This window comes from Tenrec ecaudatus (assembly GCF_050624435.1).
Source record: "Tenrec ecaudatus isolate mTenEca1 chromosome 10 unlocalized genomic scaffold, mTenEca1.hap1 SUPER_10_unloc_1, whole genome shotgun sequence".
Taxonomy (NCBI): Eukaryota; Metazoa; Chordata; class Mammalia; order Afrosoricida; family Tenrecidae; genus Tenrec; species Tenrec ecaudatus.
In genome coordinates, this window is record NW_027457623.1 from 2,744,602 (window position 1) to 2,763,017 (window position 18,416).

The window sequence follows — 18,416 nt, forward strand, 5'->3', positions numbered from 1 at the left end:
TCAGATCTTGTAAGGGAGAACAGGTCAGTAGTGTATCCAGAGAAGAGAGCAAAGGTCAGGGGAAAGGGAGGAGGCCCACAGACATCTGTGCTCTGTGTTTGGCCACAAGACAAGAAACCAGGTCTCCCTGAAAAAGAAAGCAGAACAGCAAGTCCCTCGGAACTAGGACATCTTTAAACCTGACCTATACAACACTCGGCTCAGGGAGGCGCCTTGGAAAACCGTAAAAGCCCGAAAAGAGGGACAAGGAGGAAGCCCAAGTCTTTGGTTTTCCCTGCTGTGCTTTCAGTGTTGAAATGTCTGTGCACGGAGCCTTTGAAATTTCAGAATCAGAGAGTGGATTCATAAGCCAAGCTCCTGCTTTATTCTTCAATGCATTTTAGCCCAACTCCTCCTTGGTGACACATGCAACAGAAATTCTGGACTTAGGAGCCACTTGGTCCTTGGACACTAGGAGATTACAGTGGAATCTGAAATAGGGCTCTAACCACCAACTGGACTGGCCTAGGAAGCCCAAGTATTCAGTCTCCCAAACACCAACCTCCCGTTGCTCTTCATCTGCCTCCACCTTGTTCAGCTTTAGTTGTCCGTGGAAGCGTTTGGCACCCATCTGATGCTTCAGAACCCAGAAAGGTAAAACTGGGATTCAAATGAAACAAGATGTGCCCGGGGCTCCTCATGGCATTTGTCACCTTCAGTTCCCTCTTCGGACGCAGATGTGGCAAGGTTCACAAACAAGCTTTACCAGAAAGAACAGCCTGCTTCCAAGTGAGAAAAAGCCCTTTACACATGAGTTCCTGAGGTCAGCCCAGCCCTGTGCGCCCCCCACCCCTCCCAGAGTCCCCTGCTCTCCGGCGAAGCATTAAAGCAAGTGGAAGCAGAGATTTGCTCAGAATAAAAAATCATTTTTCACAATAGCATGCCACATTCTGGATGGCAATCACGGCTGCACAAACCGTATCCATCCCCAGTCATAATGTTGCCGCCTCAGTGACCACACACACACATTGTGTGGCGAGACTCAGAGTCTATTCCATTTGTGATCAATTGTTTCCTCCCTCTCCACACTTGGCACTTAGGAGACATGCTCTCTGGAGGCGATTAAGGCTTGTCTTGTGGCCAATAATCATCTCCTACGCCTTCCTTTCCAGTCACTAATTTGATGTCTTCACTCAAAGAAATGCCCATAAGTTGAGGTTTCAGAGGAGAGCTCCTTGAGCTCCCCAGACAACAAGGGGGCCGAGTGTCACCGTCATTATCCTGAGCTGGGAGGGAACACTAGTGTTCCGGAGGCTGGGAATCCGTCACTGCCTGCCCATCGCACAGACAGAGCAGGTGCTGGTTATAATTGCTTCTAGACGTCCTGCCATGCTCAGTTGAACGTCAAAGCCATAAACGCTGCCAGACTACAATAAAACTGGAGTACGCAGACATTTCTGCATCACTGCCGGGTGAAAATACACTGAGTGGAGTTGGATGAGATGGCAGCAAGCGCTTAAGGAGGGGGTGCTGTGGGAATACCAACAAGATGACTGCCAGTCTCCGTTTCCTCCTCTCCTCTGCTTTGTGTTTTCTTTCAGGACCAGAAGAAATGATGCATATGTAAGGATAAAAAATTTTCCATTTCCAGAGGAGTTTTCCACCCCCCAATCTACCCGCAGCCTCCTTTGAGCAAGCCAGTAAAAGCTTTTTTTTAATTTTTTTAAACCTGCCTTCTCACTATGGCAATTTCCGGAGCTGCTATGTGGCTGTGTTTAAAAGTCCCCCTTGGGATCCAGAGTGCAATCCATATCACAAAGGCATCCTCCCAGTCCCAAATAGCAATGCAACCTCAATTCAGAAGGTTGTTCTTGTTTCCATAGACCCAGAATGGAGTTTAAGCTGTTGATCTTGACTGTGGTTGTCGCGTCAGCCTCTCATGGGCACCTCATGGGCAGTGGAGCAAACTGTGCCTATCTGTGCTACCACCAGGACTGGGAGAGGAAGCCAACAGTGGTGGGCCATAGGTCAATGTGTGGATGGGGATGATCAGGTCTTTCTTCATTATTCTGTTTCAGTCTGGAAACACCACTGAAGCCTGCTCAGTGTCATAGCAACACACAAACCTTCACTGACAGTCTGGGGCACATTGGCTGCAAATCAAACCCGGGTCTTCCCGGTGAAAGTCGATGAGAGGTCTACCACTGAAGCACCGTGGCCCTCACCTCAAACCAGGGCAGTCATTTCCGGAGTTCAAACCAGACCACAATGCAGGATGACTGAGATTGCCACCAGAATCTGATACTGATGCAGAAAAAAACCTAACTACCATTTTATTGACTCCCAATAGGACAAAGATCTGCCCCTTTGGGGTTTTGAGACTTTAAATCCTTACAGCAGGGGTCGCAACCTGTGGGTCGCGACCCCTTTGGGGATCAAATAACCCTTTAACAGGGGTCATCCAATTCATAACGATAGCAAAATTACAGTTATAAAGTAGCAATGAAAATAATTTTATGGTTGCAGGTGACCACAACATGAACTGTATTAAAGGGTGGCGGCATTCAGAAGGTTGAGAACCATTGCCTTACAGAAATAGACAACCTCATATTTCTCCCACGGACGGGCTAGTCAGTTCAAACCCTTGACCTTGCGATTAGCAGGTTAATGCATAGTCCACTACACCACCAGGGCTCCTAATGATATAATAAGAGATACTATTGTTAGATCTCTCGTGGGAGAAATATACCTCAGTCCTTGGCTTCGCGAGAGAACGAATTCACTCCGCAGCCTGGATTGTGATCCAAGTGAGTTTTTTGAGAGAAGAAGTTTCAGGTTTACACAGGCACCTCAGGGCCCCTCACCCCTGCACAGCTTGCCTAGAAGCTGCTGGAGAGAAAGTCACTACGTGGGCTCCAGGATCCTGCCTTTTCTTTCTTTTCTTTTTTTTTGAAATCGTTTTATTAGGGGCTCATACAATTCTTATCACAATCCATACATACATCAATTGTGTAAAGCACATTGTACACTCACTGCCCTCATTATTCTCAAAACATTTGCCTCCACATAAGCCCTTGGCATCAATCAAGTCCTCATTTTTACCCCTTCCTCCCCGCTCCCCCATCCCTCAAGAAACCTTGATAATTTGTGAGTGGTGATATTGGGAGGGTAGCGGGAGGGTGGATTGGAAAGAGGGAACCGATTACAAGTATCTACATGTGACCTCCTCCCTGGGGGACGGACAACAGAAAAGTGGGTGAAGGGAGACATCGGAGAGGTCAAGATCCTGCCTTTTCAATTCCTCCATAGGGAGGCATGGTTGATGGTCCTGGTCAACCCCATTGGCTGGATTGAATTCACCTGGCCCAGATGGGCCAATCCAGATGTAACACCCACCTAGGTGTACCACCCCTTCCTGGCCGGAAGTTTGAACCTGAGCATATGTAATGGATGACCCAGTCCCTATGCTAAGCTACCTAACAGTATTTGCAAGATGCCGAGCAATGTTCTAAGCTTTTTGTATATAATAATTCAATTATTTCACTTAACAAGCCTATGTGTGGACTCTATTCTTGCCTCATTTTACAGATGAAAAATCAGTGGCACAGGATGATAAAGTCATGAGCCTATGACCACACAGTGAGGAAGTGGAAAGGAGAGATTTGAACCCAGGCTGCAGAGCCCATGCCTTGGGTGCCTACAGCGCCACATAGGACACAGGAAAGCATGGAGCAGACTCGGCATAAGACCTTAGGGAGTTGGGAGGACTGTGCATGCATGTATGTGCTAGGACTGCATGAGAGTAGCTGCTACTCAGATCCAGAAGAGAATACAAGGCTATTGCAAAAATTATTTTTGCCAAAAGAGGGTGGAATTCTGCATCTTGTGCGAAATCCCCCAACCTGCACATGGCACAGCTACTTCAGAAGGTTCCCAACAATGTGTGCTGTGCGGCAAACCAAACTGAGCTCAGGGGGAGCTGGTCTGTGGGTTTTGTTAGCCAGAAGGTGAGCAGTTTGAACTCACCAGCCACCACTCCAAGGGAGAAAGAGGAGGCTTTCTGCTCCCATGGACTTACAGTCTTTGAAGTGGCAGAGAGCATTTCCAAGCGGCCTATGATTAGGATCTAGGAGGGTGAGGGTGGATGGAGTTGGTTGAGACCTGGCTTCAGGGCATTTCCCAGAAGGGCTTCCTGCAGTGACTCTGCCTTCAGGAATGTCTGGTGACCCTGAGGGCAGCAAAGTCCTAAGCACACTCAGGCAGTGGTTCTCAACCTTCCTAATATAGGTCCTCTTGTTGTGGTGACCCCCTGACCATTAAATGATTTTCTTGCTACTTCATCACTGTAATTTTGCTACAGTTATGAATTGGACGAGCCCTGTGAAAGGGTCATATGACTCCCAAAGGGGTCGCAACCCACAGGGTGAGAACCACTGCACTAAGGGTTCCCCTTCCGGGCAGCTCTACCAGTGTCTGATGTGCATAGTTCTGTGAGGTGAGAGAAATGAACTTAGTGTCTGCTTCTGGTGACAGTTGATGTGGGTGGGCTTTCTCCCTATGTCAAATCCCTCTCAAGCCATTTGTCACCACAACATAAAGCAAGAAGAGGAGGCAGCATAGCAGGACGGCAAGCAGAACAAAGATTGAATAAACACAATTCACTTCAATCATGAATCGGGTGCCCTTGAGATGTGAGGAAGACCCCAGTCTAGTGACATTAGATCAGGTTTAGGGATTGAGTGATGGGACCCTCTTGGCTCCCCTCAGCCCCTATCTTGCTTTCCCACTGACCCTGCCCCTTACATCGTGATTGGTCCTTATTCCAGCATGATGGTTGGTTTCATAATCACGACATGTGGGAATGTGTTAGTCGATAGGTTATACAGGCACAGTCTCTGGAATGGGTAAGTGAGGAGGCGCGACTGGTGACATGACTGGTGGAATGGATCATGTGAAGTGATTTGAGATCGTTGTTCAGACCTAATAGGTCATCCAGGCCTCTAGTTGATCCTGGCAGTACTCTAGTTTAAGGAAACAGAATGTTAGGCATTTAAGTCATATTTGAGCTTAAATTTTGAGCAATAGGCTGTGGCTCACAGTGAGAGTCTATGTGGAGACCCTAAATCCATTTTGAGGGGCCACACATTCAGCCACCATTGAGTTCCTTCCTACTGCTGACTGGCAGTAGAAAGCTTGTCCATCAGGCAGTGTGCTTGCGTCCACTCCCCGGGCCAGACTCAGCGATATACGGTCGTGTGCACATCCCAATGAAGGTCCCGCTCATGCTCTCACAGGCCCTCCCGCAACTCCATGAATTGATCCGTCTTCAGGGACAGTTTTGTGACAAAGGTGTTTGTTTTCCATGTCTCATTTAAGCTTTCAGGAGCTCAGGTGGTGATGCTGGATAGTGTTGGACTATTAACAGCAAGGTCGCTGGTTCAAAGCCACTAGTCATTCCACAGGAGAAAGATGAGGTTATTGCTTCCTGTAAAGGTAGCAACTTCAGGATCCCTACACAGAGTCACTATGAGTCAGAGTCAGCAGGACAGAATGGGTGTCATTTTATTTAAGTAACTGTGGCTGTGGGTCCTTCCGACACCATTGGGGCCTCATGCGGATGCTCTCCTTCATCCAGAACAGCGGTTTGTGCCTTTTTCTTGTGTAAAACATAGCAAAGGAGTTCCTAATAAAATATAGTTGAATTGGGAGTCTTTTTTCCCTCAAACAAAGTAAATCCATAAATAGAAATGAGACTATGGTGCTAATAACCAGTTGGAGAGTTGAGAGAGCTGAACTCTCAATCCTGGTAGAAACCCATTGTGACTTTAAAAACTTGCTCAAGGTCATCCATAGCCTATGAGGTTGAGTTGAGCAGACACAAAACAGATGTGTTGGGGAGTAATTGTGTACATTAAGTAAACAATTTATCTTTCTAAAGATTCTGTCTAAAACTTACTTTAAATAGTAAGTTTTCCCCTGGGCTAGGGAAAGGTCAGGGAGCTTAACCCCCTAGTATCCACCCCCTCTCAGCATTCATCATGTTAGGCCAGAGGAGCCAAATCACACCCACTACCCAGGGAGCACTGCTTCCAAAAGCCCATTGCCTGTGCCGGGGCAGAGGGCAGGTACCCGGACCAGAAATGCTGACGGAGTGGAACCAGCGGGCTCAGCCCCCAGCTTCCTGAGAGAGCAGCTGTGATGGTTCACTTTTGGAAAAATGTCAATGCATGACTTGGGCAGCACGAAAAGCAGATGTGCAGAGGTTGTTCGCTGTATTCCAGAAGTTCCCACACTCTCCGGAGGCTCCTTGGCTCAATGGCAGGAAGCCGTTGGTGGCTTCCACCTTCAATCCCAAAAGGCCACTGCCGTCCAGTGGATTCCAACCACAGTGACCCTATATGGAGTTTTCAAGACTGTAAATCTTCATGGGAGCCAGCAGTCTCATTGTCCTCCTTGGGACAGGGAGCTAGCAGCCCGTTTCACCTCCAGCACCCCTTCCTCTCTAATTCTGGATCCAGTCCCTCCAAATATCCTGCCCTGCCCTTGTCTAGGCTTCTTAAATGCGTTCCATGCTGCTTATGTTAGTCTGGGTGCCTTAGCGAAACAAATCCACAGAAACGCGTATGTATAAGAGAGAGTTTTATGTAAAGGGTGAGTGCACATCAAGAAAACATGCCCACATTTGCTTATGCACCCGCTTTGTCTTCAGCGATCATGTTGGGGTAGGCTGGTGTGCTTTTTCCATGTGGGCTTTGTTGTTTCTTAGCTAGATGGCCCCTTGTTTATCTTCCAGTCTTTAAGACCCTGGACACTATATCTTTTGATAGCCGGGCCCCAGGGTGCTTAACCAATACACCACAAGGGTTCATTAGCATGTGACTTATCTCCTGCCATTCACACTAGATGCTCAAAATAGCAGGAAACCAGGTTTCTCCTTTGTGGACACACCAGGTACTGACAGAACCAAGAACAGAGACATGCTTAGTTATATATCTTGACTATCATTAGCATATTATATGCCAGGCAATCTGTAAGCCTTCGCTCCCCTGACCTCTCACAGCCTCGGTAAATTGAAGCTAATAAAAGTAGTGCTCTCACAAGCTTGGTAGGAGATTAAACAACTCACATAAGGGTACACAGCCTCTCAACGAGGAGGCGAGATGAGGCAGTGTGTGGCTGCTGAACCCACACCCTTCACAACACCTCCATTAAAATGACTGAGGGCTATGAGGAACCAGACAGAAGCAGGTTCACAGCCCAGATTGAGTCAATTTAACTGCCTATTGTGCCTGACCCTTCTATCTCTGATCTTAGAAATGGGGTTAACAACAACAAAACACTGTAGAAGAAATGTCCAGCAGATGACAGGCACGCGATTAAACAACAAAAAATAAATCACTTAAGTTGAAATTCGAGCTCCTGGAAACCCCTCACATGCGTGCAGAGAAGGATTGGGCCCCATGTGGTGTTTCCAGTGCCCCCGTCCTTCCCCCCTAAAATGAGCAGTTGATAAGGTAATGCCTGGATTGTCCCAAGCCCCAGACTGTGGAGAACTAAAGGAAAACCCAGCATTATGAATCTTTGAGCACAGCCCTGCTGGGAAACCGCCCTGCAGTCACTTGTTGAAGACTGGAGGAGGGACAAGAGTAGGGAGAAGAACGAGGACTGAATGTGACACATAAGCAGGGGTGGCCTACATTCCATAAAGGAAAAAACTCAAGGTCTGCTTTTCTGGTGCCGGAAAGTTAAAACCCATCTGGTGCAGTTGAAAAGGTGTGTGTGTGTAGTGGGGGGGGGGGGTGTTAGGGAGGAGGGGCGATGAGTCCAAAGGATGAACTCCATCTGCAATTGTGTCCTCAACTGCTTTCCCCTGCTAGCCACACGATATTTGTGGCTGGCCTGCCCTGCTTTTGTTATCAAGCCCAGAGAGGGCAAGAGACTAGCTCGAAGTCACACTGCAAGTTGGCAGCAGAATCAGGCCGAGAACTCTGGATGCTTAGAAAGCTTCACACAGACCTGAGAAAGTACCAAGGGAAGACCTGTTCGCTAACTGGGCAGCACTCACTGCATGCCAGCGCTGTTCCAGTGCCCCAGCCAGGGCATTGCTCCCTGTGTCCGTGTGTCTTCAGTGATGCACACAGGTGACGGATTGGCTTTTAATAGCATGCTTGGAAGGTTGAGGCCACCCAGCGGCACGTAGAAAGAAGGGCCTGCAAATCTACTTCAGACCAAGCAGCCTTTCAAGACCCTGGGGAGCACAGTTCTTCTTGGACACACAAGGAGGCCAGGAGTTGAAGTTGATTCCATGATGTAGTTGATTCCATGGTTCTAGCTATACCTAGAGTCACATCCACATTCATGTTTATATCTCTTCACTCCATGGGGTGTTCATGGCTCCAACTCTTCTGAAGCAGACCACCAGGATTTTGTTTAAGAGGCCTCTGGATAGGTTTGAACTGCCAACCTTTTAGTTTGTAGCTGAGTGCTAAACAACTTGTGCCATGCAGGGTGCTAAGCTCAGAAACTCAGTCGGTGCTTCATGATCTCAGTTGGAATTATAGAGAGGGTCAGTGATGACCCATTGACTGCTGGGTAATTGTTGATGTAGTCTCCCTGTGCAGACATGTAAAGTACCTGAAAACTTAAAATCCAACTCATTGAGTGCATCATCCTGCCGTGCGCCAGCCCAGCAGCATGCTCTGCTGGGGACATTTGGCCATGCCTGGAGACATTCTGAAGAAGGGAGTCCCACTGCCATCTAGTGGGCTGAGACCAGGGATGCTCGCTTTGCATCCTGGTGCAGGGAACAACACAGCCCCACAAGAAGGATGTTGGCCAAAATGTCAGCAGAGCTGCCACTGGGAAAATGGTCTAGTCCAAGCGCTGACCTTCGTAGAGGAAGAAAGCCAATCCAGAGCAGCTAAGTGACCTGCTGTGGGTTGCACAGCCTGATTCCAAGCCCAGTACTATACCCAAAGCTGTTACCACGCCCAAAATTAAACAGCAATAGCTGCCCAAAGGCCTCTTAGTTTGAGGACCAAGTAAGACAGTAAATGAGAAAGCCCTTTGACAAATGTGGCATGCTGCACAAACATGAGATGTTATTACCCAGGATCTTTTGATATATGTAAATAGATCTTGTACCAGGTCAGTTAATTTTCCAACTGCTCTATCTGAGCTTTCAGATGGCAGCACCTCTGTCCAACCCAGGAAAGGACTCCTGTGCATGCTGAGCAGCCCTGGAAAGCCTCATGCCTGGCTTCTCCCACCCCTCAGCTAATCTCCAAATGATTAATAAGGGCTCTCACTATGTTGTGGCTCCCAGCTGACAGATACTAGGCTATCAATGCATTCGTATCACCTCCTTCATGCCAGAGGGACTCAGTTATTCGAGGGGTTCCAAGGAGGACCCAGCCTGAAAGAGAAACGGGCGAGAGAGAGGAGCGAGACCAAGCAGATTCTTGTCAAGGTCTGAGTTTATTGCTACACAAGCCTCTCTATAAAGGGTGAGGCAAACAAGGGAGTTCAAAGGGGAGATAAAAAAAAGGAAGGGCGGGGGTGTAGAGCACACAGGGCAGGCGGCCGCAAGTCTGCAGTTGGAATGTCCGGTGCTGGAGCAGACAAGGGTGGGCCATCTGGTGTGTGTCAGGGTAGAGATAAGGTTGAGGTGACGTGGCTTTAGCCCTGCTGGGCAGGCAATATGGCCTTGGTTTTGTCAGGCTGATTATGTCCGGTTCCCAACATGAGAGAAGCCAGGAATATCTCCTCTCACAACTGTGCAGCAAACGAGATCAGATCCCCCAATCTGATTTTCAGCCCTCCTGTCTTTCCAAGTGAAGTGGATGGTCCATTTCACGTTGTCTCAAGTCTTTGCACATTGCATGCCAACATTGCGACACAGGGCGCGGCTGTGGGTCTTAGTAGACAAAGCCCCCACCCAGAACCCTGCCCCCAGAGCTCCTTAGTCACCCTTCACAACGCAGGTCCAGGCTGGGCTCCACACTGCAAGGCGATCAACCCTGACCCTCCAGTGTGGCCGTCCTCACACGCTCCCACATCCACCTAGAAGGACTGGAGATGAGAGATTCCGGAAGCTCCCTGCCTCATCTGCCTCCCTCCCCAGAGTGACAGAGCAACTGTAACTGATTAGGCAGGATGCAGCCTCATTCCCAGTCCCCACCCTCTCTGGGAAAGCAGGGCTGTCTGGCACCTCATCCAAGGCCTTTCCCCTGTGATCTCATTACTGAGTAGCTGCTCCTCTACCACCCACCTCCGTCACCTCATCTAAATACAGGGGAGATGAGTATGTCTTCTTTGCTGCTCCTTCCCTGAGTCCACCCCAGGAGCTCCCTGAACAGATCATCAATCACTTCTCATTACACCTGCAGCAGCCGTCAGATACTGCTGAACAGAGACAGGCGCCTCCCCTGCTGCTGCCAGGCTCCAGTGCACATGTGCACACACACGTGCACACACATTGTACAAGCCCACTCACATGGACACACAAGCATGCACACCCATGTGCACAAACTTTGTTCAGAGGTGGGAATTCTGCCCATTTTAGCCTCTAATATTGCAATCAGAGAGTGATAGAACAATGAAAGATGAAGGTGGATGAAGGAAGATCTATTTATTCCCTTACTTGTTACATAACCATTCAGGGCTCTTTTTTTATCCGTACAAACACACCACCACCACCATCAACAATCATCAAGTAGCTGTCATGTATGCAGTGCTGCCCTATTCAAGGCGGTGCTGAGTATGTGAGGAGGATTCTCTCTAAAGCACAGCTCTGAGGAAGTCTGTCTCCTTCGCACTTTTACACACGCTGGGAGAGGAGCCTGCAGGAGGCTCCGTGCGTTGGGTGAAGCCACACGATGAGTGAGGAGACCGAGTGTGAAGCCAGGGGAATGAGAGCGCAGAGTTCACCACTTCACCACCATGCTGGTGTGCACAATCGATGAAAGGGTGGCTGCCAGCTGCAGGACAGAAAAAAAGTAAAGCATGTAACTTGTGGTTTTAGCTCTGGCTTACTTCCAAAAGGAATTGTTTTTGTTGTTCTAAAAAGCTTTATACCAAAAAAAAAAAAGAAAGAAAGCTTTTTACCTCTATAAAAACAAAAGGCTACTGCTGTCAAGCACCTTCAGACTCAAGCCAGAGGAGAGCTCTCCCAGTGGGCTTCCAAGCTGTAAATCTTCACAGAAACACAGTACCTCCTGTGGAGTAGCTGGTTGGTTCAAGCCAGCAACCTGGCAGTTAACAAGTATGTCCCTTGTACCTGTAATACCTGTATAAAGTGTATTAAATATGAACTACTCCTGGTGTGTAATTTTAAATTGAATTATTGTGCCTGGAACTTTTTTTTTAATAGCTAAGAATGGTGAAATCAGACTCCTTTAGATGTTATGAGAAGAATAGACACTACACAGGGCTTGGACCCAACCCAGCTTAATTCAAAGGAAGGCAGATTTATTTTCTTCTGCTTCCCAGAAGGTTCCTCAGCAGAACGTGTGTTAAACAAAATTGTTTAGCTATGGAAAAGAGCAATCTCCTCTTGGGAAGATTCTGGTAGAAAGGGGCTTTGGTTACATATCCAGCTCAACCCAGCCCCAGAGCCCTCGTCATGTTTTATTTTGTTTTGCCCTTGACACTGATTGTCTTGGGAACTGTGGCCCCCGAGCAATGGCCAGGAAGTCAGGTCTTCTTGATGTAAATCCTCTAATATCCCCTACAATGATTTTCAGTGCCAATGGTAAGGCCCGCCTAGTGGCTGCCACATGCCCCTGAGCAGACACGTCAGAGCAGATGAGAGCATGAGACAGCATTTAAGAGAATGGTAGGCTGGCCTTGACTTAGCTGTTTGGCCTCTCCTCAGAAGTCATTTGTGACACTGACTGTCATGGGTTTCATTAAGAACAAGTCTATCTCTACCAAAGAAAACTGCAAGGTAAGAGGACTTTCAGCTCCAGCTACATATGTCTCCAAACTTACTTACATATTGTCCTGTTTTCAGAAGAAAAAAAATTTACTCAGTGCCTCCCGGGCAAATAAAAACTTTGGTACTACAACCTACAATCCCAGATAAAGTGTAGGTATCTGCTTTGGCAGCTCCCCTGGATCGAGCTGCTCCAGTAGCTCTCCACAAAAACCCTGTGAAGAGATGATCAGGCAGGATAGCCTAGTCTGTTCTGCAGAAAGAAGCTACCCCTGGAACCTCAGTGGCTTAAAATCTAGAAGTTTATTCTTGTTCATGCAAATTCTGACACTGGAAGGGCAATTCTACAGGGTGTTTGTCCTGCACACCGTCCGTCAGTGATTCGGGCTGCTTCACAAATATGGTGCCACCAGATCAAAAGGTGGATTCCAGGTCATCACAGAAGAGGAAGAGAGAAGTGGGGGTTGTGGATCAGTCTTTACATGCTTTGACACTTTAGTTGACATAGATCGCTGGATAGGGCTGCTTATATAAAGGTTATCAGTTCAAACCACCTAGCTGTACCACAAAAGGAAGGAGTCATCTGTTTTCATAAAGGGTACAGCCTAGCCAACCTCATGCAACAATTGTACTCTGTACCACAAGGGGTGAGCATGAGTCAGAACTGACTTGAAGGCAACAGGATTTGGGTTTTTTTTTTGTTTGTTTGTTTGTTTGTTTGGTTGGTTGATTGGTTTGGTTTGGTGAGTGGGAGGTGGTTCTACCTACAGCATATTAATCTGAAGTAGTCACTTTAGGTTTTTTTGTTTGTTTTTTGAGAGATGTGGAAAAGCTCATTGGCTTTAATGGGGAGTTAACTCTGCCGCAGACGGCCTCCTCAAAATTTCCCTCCCGCTTCAGAAACTAGCAGAGATTTTCAATGAAGGAGCCTGCTGGCACCCGCTGGACATTTCCTTGCAAGGTCAGTCCTTTGGAGCCATTGGGAGGGAGAAAAAAAGAGACTTTTATTCCTGTAAAGAATTCCAGCCCCAGAAATCCTGAGGGGGAAATTCTGCCCTGTCCTCTCGGGTCACTATGAGTCCGAATTGAATTTATGGCTATGAGTTGAGTTGTAATTCCATTCACTTACTGCTATTGACAGGTTGCTAGATTAGGGCTTGTCTTCCCAAATGCCAGCACTAAACGAAATTGAGCTGTCCAGGCCACAACAAAGGGGTTGGAAATACATCAGGCACACTCATTAGACACCTATGGCAAAATTCAGAACTGAGCATGCTCTGACCCAAGTCATGTAGACCCAGGTGGAAGGTCCACCTGGTCATACAGAATAGGACTTCACAAAAGTGCACCGAAATCAACCAATACGATCGACCAATGTCCTCCAGTGGTGTTGGGAGGTGATAGAAGTAGGCCTGGGCTCCTTGTCACCCTCCCTTGTTCACGTGCTCTGCAAGTGGAGGGTGAGGCCCTTGGGGGTTCCTGCCGTGGCTCCTCAGCTGGTTCTGCACTCCTGCTCAGGTATTCCTCCCATGAAACCGCCATATTCAGCTGCAAACTTTCCCCACCCCTGCCATGCAGCCCGGCGTGCTTTCCGGAGATACTGGGGACTTTTGGGGACTGCGATACCTGAAACTTTCTTCCATAACATTCACTTGGATTTACAAAACTGCTTCTGCCATATGAATTCTTTCAGCGTTGCTAAGCAAGAACTGAGGTCAACCACCCCAGAAACCTAACACTATCAAGTCAATTCGGACTTATATCAATCTAGGGGGTCCTCAAACTATGGCCTGCGGGCCGCATGGCCCTCAGAGGACATTTATTCAGCACGCCGGGTGTTTTTGCCCCGTTTTTTTTAACTTCAAATTAGGTATGTGCAGTGCGCATAGGCATTTGTGCATAGTTTTATTTTTAAACTATCATCCGGCCCTCCAGCGGGTTTGAGGGACAATGAACTGGCCTGCTGTTTAAAAAGTTTGAGGACCCCTGAAAGGACAACGTAGAACTATACCTGTGGGTTCCCGAAGTTCTAAATCTTTACAGGAGCTGAGAACCGCATCTTTCTCTGTGAGCCACTAGCGGATTCCAACTGGCCGGCCTCATGGTCACACACATTCCACCAGGCTCCTTGAGCCTTAACTTGATAATTTAATGAAATGATACTTCTCCAAGTCACACTGTATCATGGTCTATAATCTTGCTATTCTAATATCAAATTTAAAATAAGGAATATAGTTAAGCTCCAAATCCATAAGCAATAAGATCATTGAATCTCTTTGGACACTATTACTTAAAAAAAGAAAAAACTCTGTTCAATTATTTTCAGCACAGAAAAGCTTCCAGCGTTTACAGCTTAGTATTTAATTGCTTTTTCTCTTCTTCTTTTGCATTGGTGAATCATTTTGAGCTTATAATAATGTCAAAATAATAGTTTCCAGAGCCTCCAGGCATTCACTGTGTAATGATCATTTAAAAGATTTCTTGGTTAGAGGGTCCTCAAAAGAATAAAAAGCGTGTCCGCATCCCTGGTCATTTCTATATTCAAAAGAAGAAATTGCTCATCAAATGCTACAAGCCAATTTCTTTCTTCAGCCAAACTGCCCATTTTAGCATCACTGAATTAAGCAAATGGTTCTACATTTCAAAGTCAACAATGATACTCTTTTCCCTTTAACACGAGCATCTTAAACAGCTCAAAAAGTAGTCGAGCTCTTTATTATGGCTTTTCCTGAGAAAGCTGTTTCGTTGTTTATTTTATTTATTCATCTAGACTTTCATGTTAAGATTTGTGTATTTTAAGTTCTGCTAGTCAGGACATTTTAAACGGAGCCAGATTTTTTTTTATACTTTGTCTTTTAAAATATAATGAGACTGAGCAGTACATCCCTTAATAAAATATAAAGTCTTCCTATTTCTGTTTGTTTGTAATTTCCCTAAGGATAACTCTTAAAGTAGTAAAACCAAAACCCCCCATAATGAATTACATTTGGTCTACTGGGGGTTGTGGCCAACCTTTAGATAGAAAAATCCAGAGACACCCTTCTGCATCTCCTTTCCCAACCAAACCCCGGTGGCTGGAGGCCGGAAGGAAGAAAGAGGCTGGGCTGCTGGGGCAGGGTGGGGAAGGGGTAACCTTGCAGATTATTTCAAATTCTACTCTGAAGGCAGAAAGTTATCCCAATGAGATAGCTAGAGATTCACTTCCTTAGAAAAAGATTGAAATTAATGTGTCCCTTAGAAAAGCCAAAGGAAAAAAGTCGTTATTAATTTAGGCAATTGAAGAACTTTGAAAGCCATGTCTAGTACATAAAAACACCTGTCCCTAGAGCCCATTGGCCTAGGAAACTGAATTTTTATACCATGTAAAATAAAGGAAGGTCATTTCTTAGACTTGCTCAACAGAAGATTGTCATTTTAAACCGGTTACTGTAATGAGAAGCTGGGTTTTCGTAAAAAGGACTGAATGCTTGAGTCAGTGTGAAATGAAATTAGAGATGCATGTTCTGCGCATGGCAGCATTTCCGGAGGAGTCTGTGTTCCCGTGACTGCTCTCAATCTGTCTCGTGCCTTCTGGGAAACTCACAGCGTGGTGCCCACATCTAGTCTCTCGGACTTTCTTGCCAGCTTTGGAAAGGTGTTGAGTCTGTTGGATCTGCTGCACAGAGACAGCATGCAAGTGGACCCTTCCCACATTCCTCAGAGAGCAGCCCCCCAGTGTAAAGCTGTGGGTGAGGTTTGATGACCTTTGCCCCTTCATCATCCCGCATTCTTTGACGGACCCAAGCGCTCCCCCGAGGCATTACCGGAGAAGCAGCTACCCCATAGTTTCCAGATGGTGGGTATCAGCCTGTGTGCTCATTGGGATTGCCAGAGAGCTGTCCAAAAGACATCTTTGTCCCATCTCCACTGAGTCCGATATTATTGGTCTGGAATGCAGCCTAGGTGCTTGGATTTTTTTCTCTCTCATAAGTTTTTATTGTGAATTGGGTGAAGGTTTACCAAGATCATCAGTTTTTTATTCAACAATTCATACACATTGTGTTTTATGCCACTTATTGCAATCTCCACAATATAACATGACTTATTCCACTCCCTACTTATGTCTTCTGTTTCCCTTCCTCCTCTCTTCCTACCCTTCTGAACTTGGGCCTTGGATTAATACTGCCCTTTTGAGATCAAATGGTTTGCTGTTTTCAGGTTTGTGTGCCTCACTTGTGTAATTGCTCCCATTATAGACCAATCTATTATTTGGCTGAATATTGAACCACAGGTAGGAGTTCATTTTCAAACTTAGTGAATAAGGACCATCATTTCAGAGGTTCTGTTAGTCCCTATCCAGCCAATAAGCCTGGTCTCTTTTATGACTGTGAATTTTGCTTCACTATCTAGGACCTTTTGATGTGATCCCTTTCAAAGAAGTTGGAATTGATAGTTGGAGATCATCTAGTTATTCTGTGCTCAGAGTCATGAAGTCTAATGTTCATGTGGTCCACTCACCACTCTTTCCTCCAGAGTGAGGGTGACAATACTTGCCACCTAGATGGCCACTTGTGAGCTTCTGAGATCCAGCTGCTACTCACCAGCGTGGATGTCGACCATAGTCTTTACAGTCTAGGTAATGACAATTGTCCTTGGTGTCCTTCACAACTATAATCCCCAGCCCCCAAGCCCAATAAAGCACTCCCTCCAGTTGTTCGGTTATGCCTAAGGAGTTTTGATAACTTCATCTTCTGTGTGCTCCGGAATATTCAATTCCCTGGATGATCAGAATGGTCAGTCAGGGCTCAGAATCTTGGTGTTAAGGCTCCTGGTGAGATCCTGGCACATCAGACACAGAGGTTGTGAGGCTAGAGGATGGGCAGAAGGGGATCATACTGAGTCTAACAAGGAAAGAAAAGGAAATGAAGGATATAAGCAATTAAAAGCAAGCGCATAAATAGATACAAATACACAGATGGCCCTTGCAACATTATTCCCAATCTCGCAAACGTGTCAACGGTCTAAATACCCATCAATAGGTGAATGGATAAGTCAAACATGTTGCCTATGGTATATACAATGGACTACTACTCAGCCATAAAGAGAAATGAACTCTTGACACAGGCTACAAGAGGAATGAACCTCATAAGCATTATGCTGAGTGAAATAAATCAGCTTCAAAAAGGACACATTTTGCTTAATTCCACTTACAAGAAATATCTAGGCTAGGAAAATGAATAGAGACAAACATATCCCAATTGTTTCCAGGGATAGGTAGGAAGGTAAGTATGGTTGTTACATAATGCCATGTCAATTGGACAAATAAGTGAGGTGGAGTCTTTCTTATACCTATATGAGTGTCCTTGGATTTATTTCTCTAGTCAACCCAGCCTAACCCAGTAGGGCCTGGAGGGGAAGTGCCATCCCTGAGACGATACTGAGCTTCCATAAGGGTGATGACATAATTTTGGAATGGGTAAGGATGATAATATGAACAACATGCAGAATGCCACTTAGTTATAATCTTGTAGAGCGTGGAAGTGACGAATGTTTTGATGCATGTATATTTAGTACGATTTTTAAAGAGTGTACGCAAAAGAGCAATATGGCAAGTCTGTGTTGCCATTTGCTGTTGCTCAGCTAAAAGCGATTCGGGCCTGTGTAGTCCAAAGGGAACCACAGAGGCTCAGGAGGAAAGCTGGTACCATCTCCAACTAAGACTTGTCTGACCAAATGCAGAGTCTCCCTTCAAGTAACTGACAGGTCAGAGGCAGCTCATCTCTGCTGCAGAAGCAATGATTTGTCTCAATTCCCAGACCACTGTCACAACCATGTCTTGTTGCCCTCGGTGCCCCCCTTCCCCACCACAATAAGTCACTAGAAAGCCATGCTTCATTTAAAAACAAACAAATAAACCCCTTCTGCCTCCATCCTGGCACTGTTTCAGCTTATTTAGCATCATAACATATGTCATCTGTTTCCCTAAACAATCTAACATGGACATGGCACGATGGGACTGATGAGTTAGGCAAATGAGAACCAGCCTGCCCTCTGAACACACACGATGGCATTTGACTTGCTGTCAGTAGATGCTGTCGCGTTTCTTCTCCTCTTTCCTGGAAAATAAATACAGAAAAGAAAGAGGACATGAAAAGGGCTGCAAGATGTTTAGCTCTGGTCTTTCTAGAAAGTGTAGAAAAAAAGTATGTGACCCCTGCCTGCCTTTAGATGCCCCACTCCTCTGGCTAACAAGGATTGCGCACTGACCATGGACAAGACATCTGGATCTGGGGGGAGGATATAACAATTGCCCCCACCAGCAAAGAGTTTCCAGATTTACGGGACTGCACAGGCCAGGGAGCAGCTCATAAAAAGAACAAGAAGAATCGCAAAGGAGGGTGTGCTCCAGCACCACTTCGTCCAGCTGCAGACACATGAAGGCAAAGTTTCCTTTGCTTTCAGTCAAGTTTATGATTTCCGCGGCATCCCTTACCAACACCTTCACAAAGATCTAGGTTCTTGG

At 46.5% G+C, this 18,416-nt stretch overlaps 1 long non-coding RNA gene across 1 annotated transcript; it reads right to left on the reverse strand.

Annotated features, from left to right (window-relative positions):
• Nucleotides 1-10,589: 10,589 nt before the first annotated feature.
• LOC142435923 (uncharacterized) lies at nucleotides 10,590-18,160 on the reverse strand. Its single transcript, XR_012781673.1, has 3 exons — nucleotides 17,955-18,160; nucleotides 11,086-16,794; nucleotides 10,590-10,958 (listed from the first exon to the last, which is right to left on the reverse strand). It is a non-coding gene; the product is annotated as an uncharacterized LOC142435923 (long non-coding RNA).
• Nucleotides 18,161-18,416: the final 256 nt, after the last annotated feature.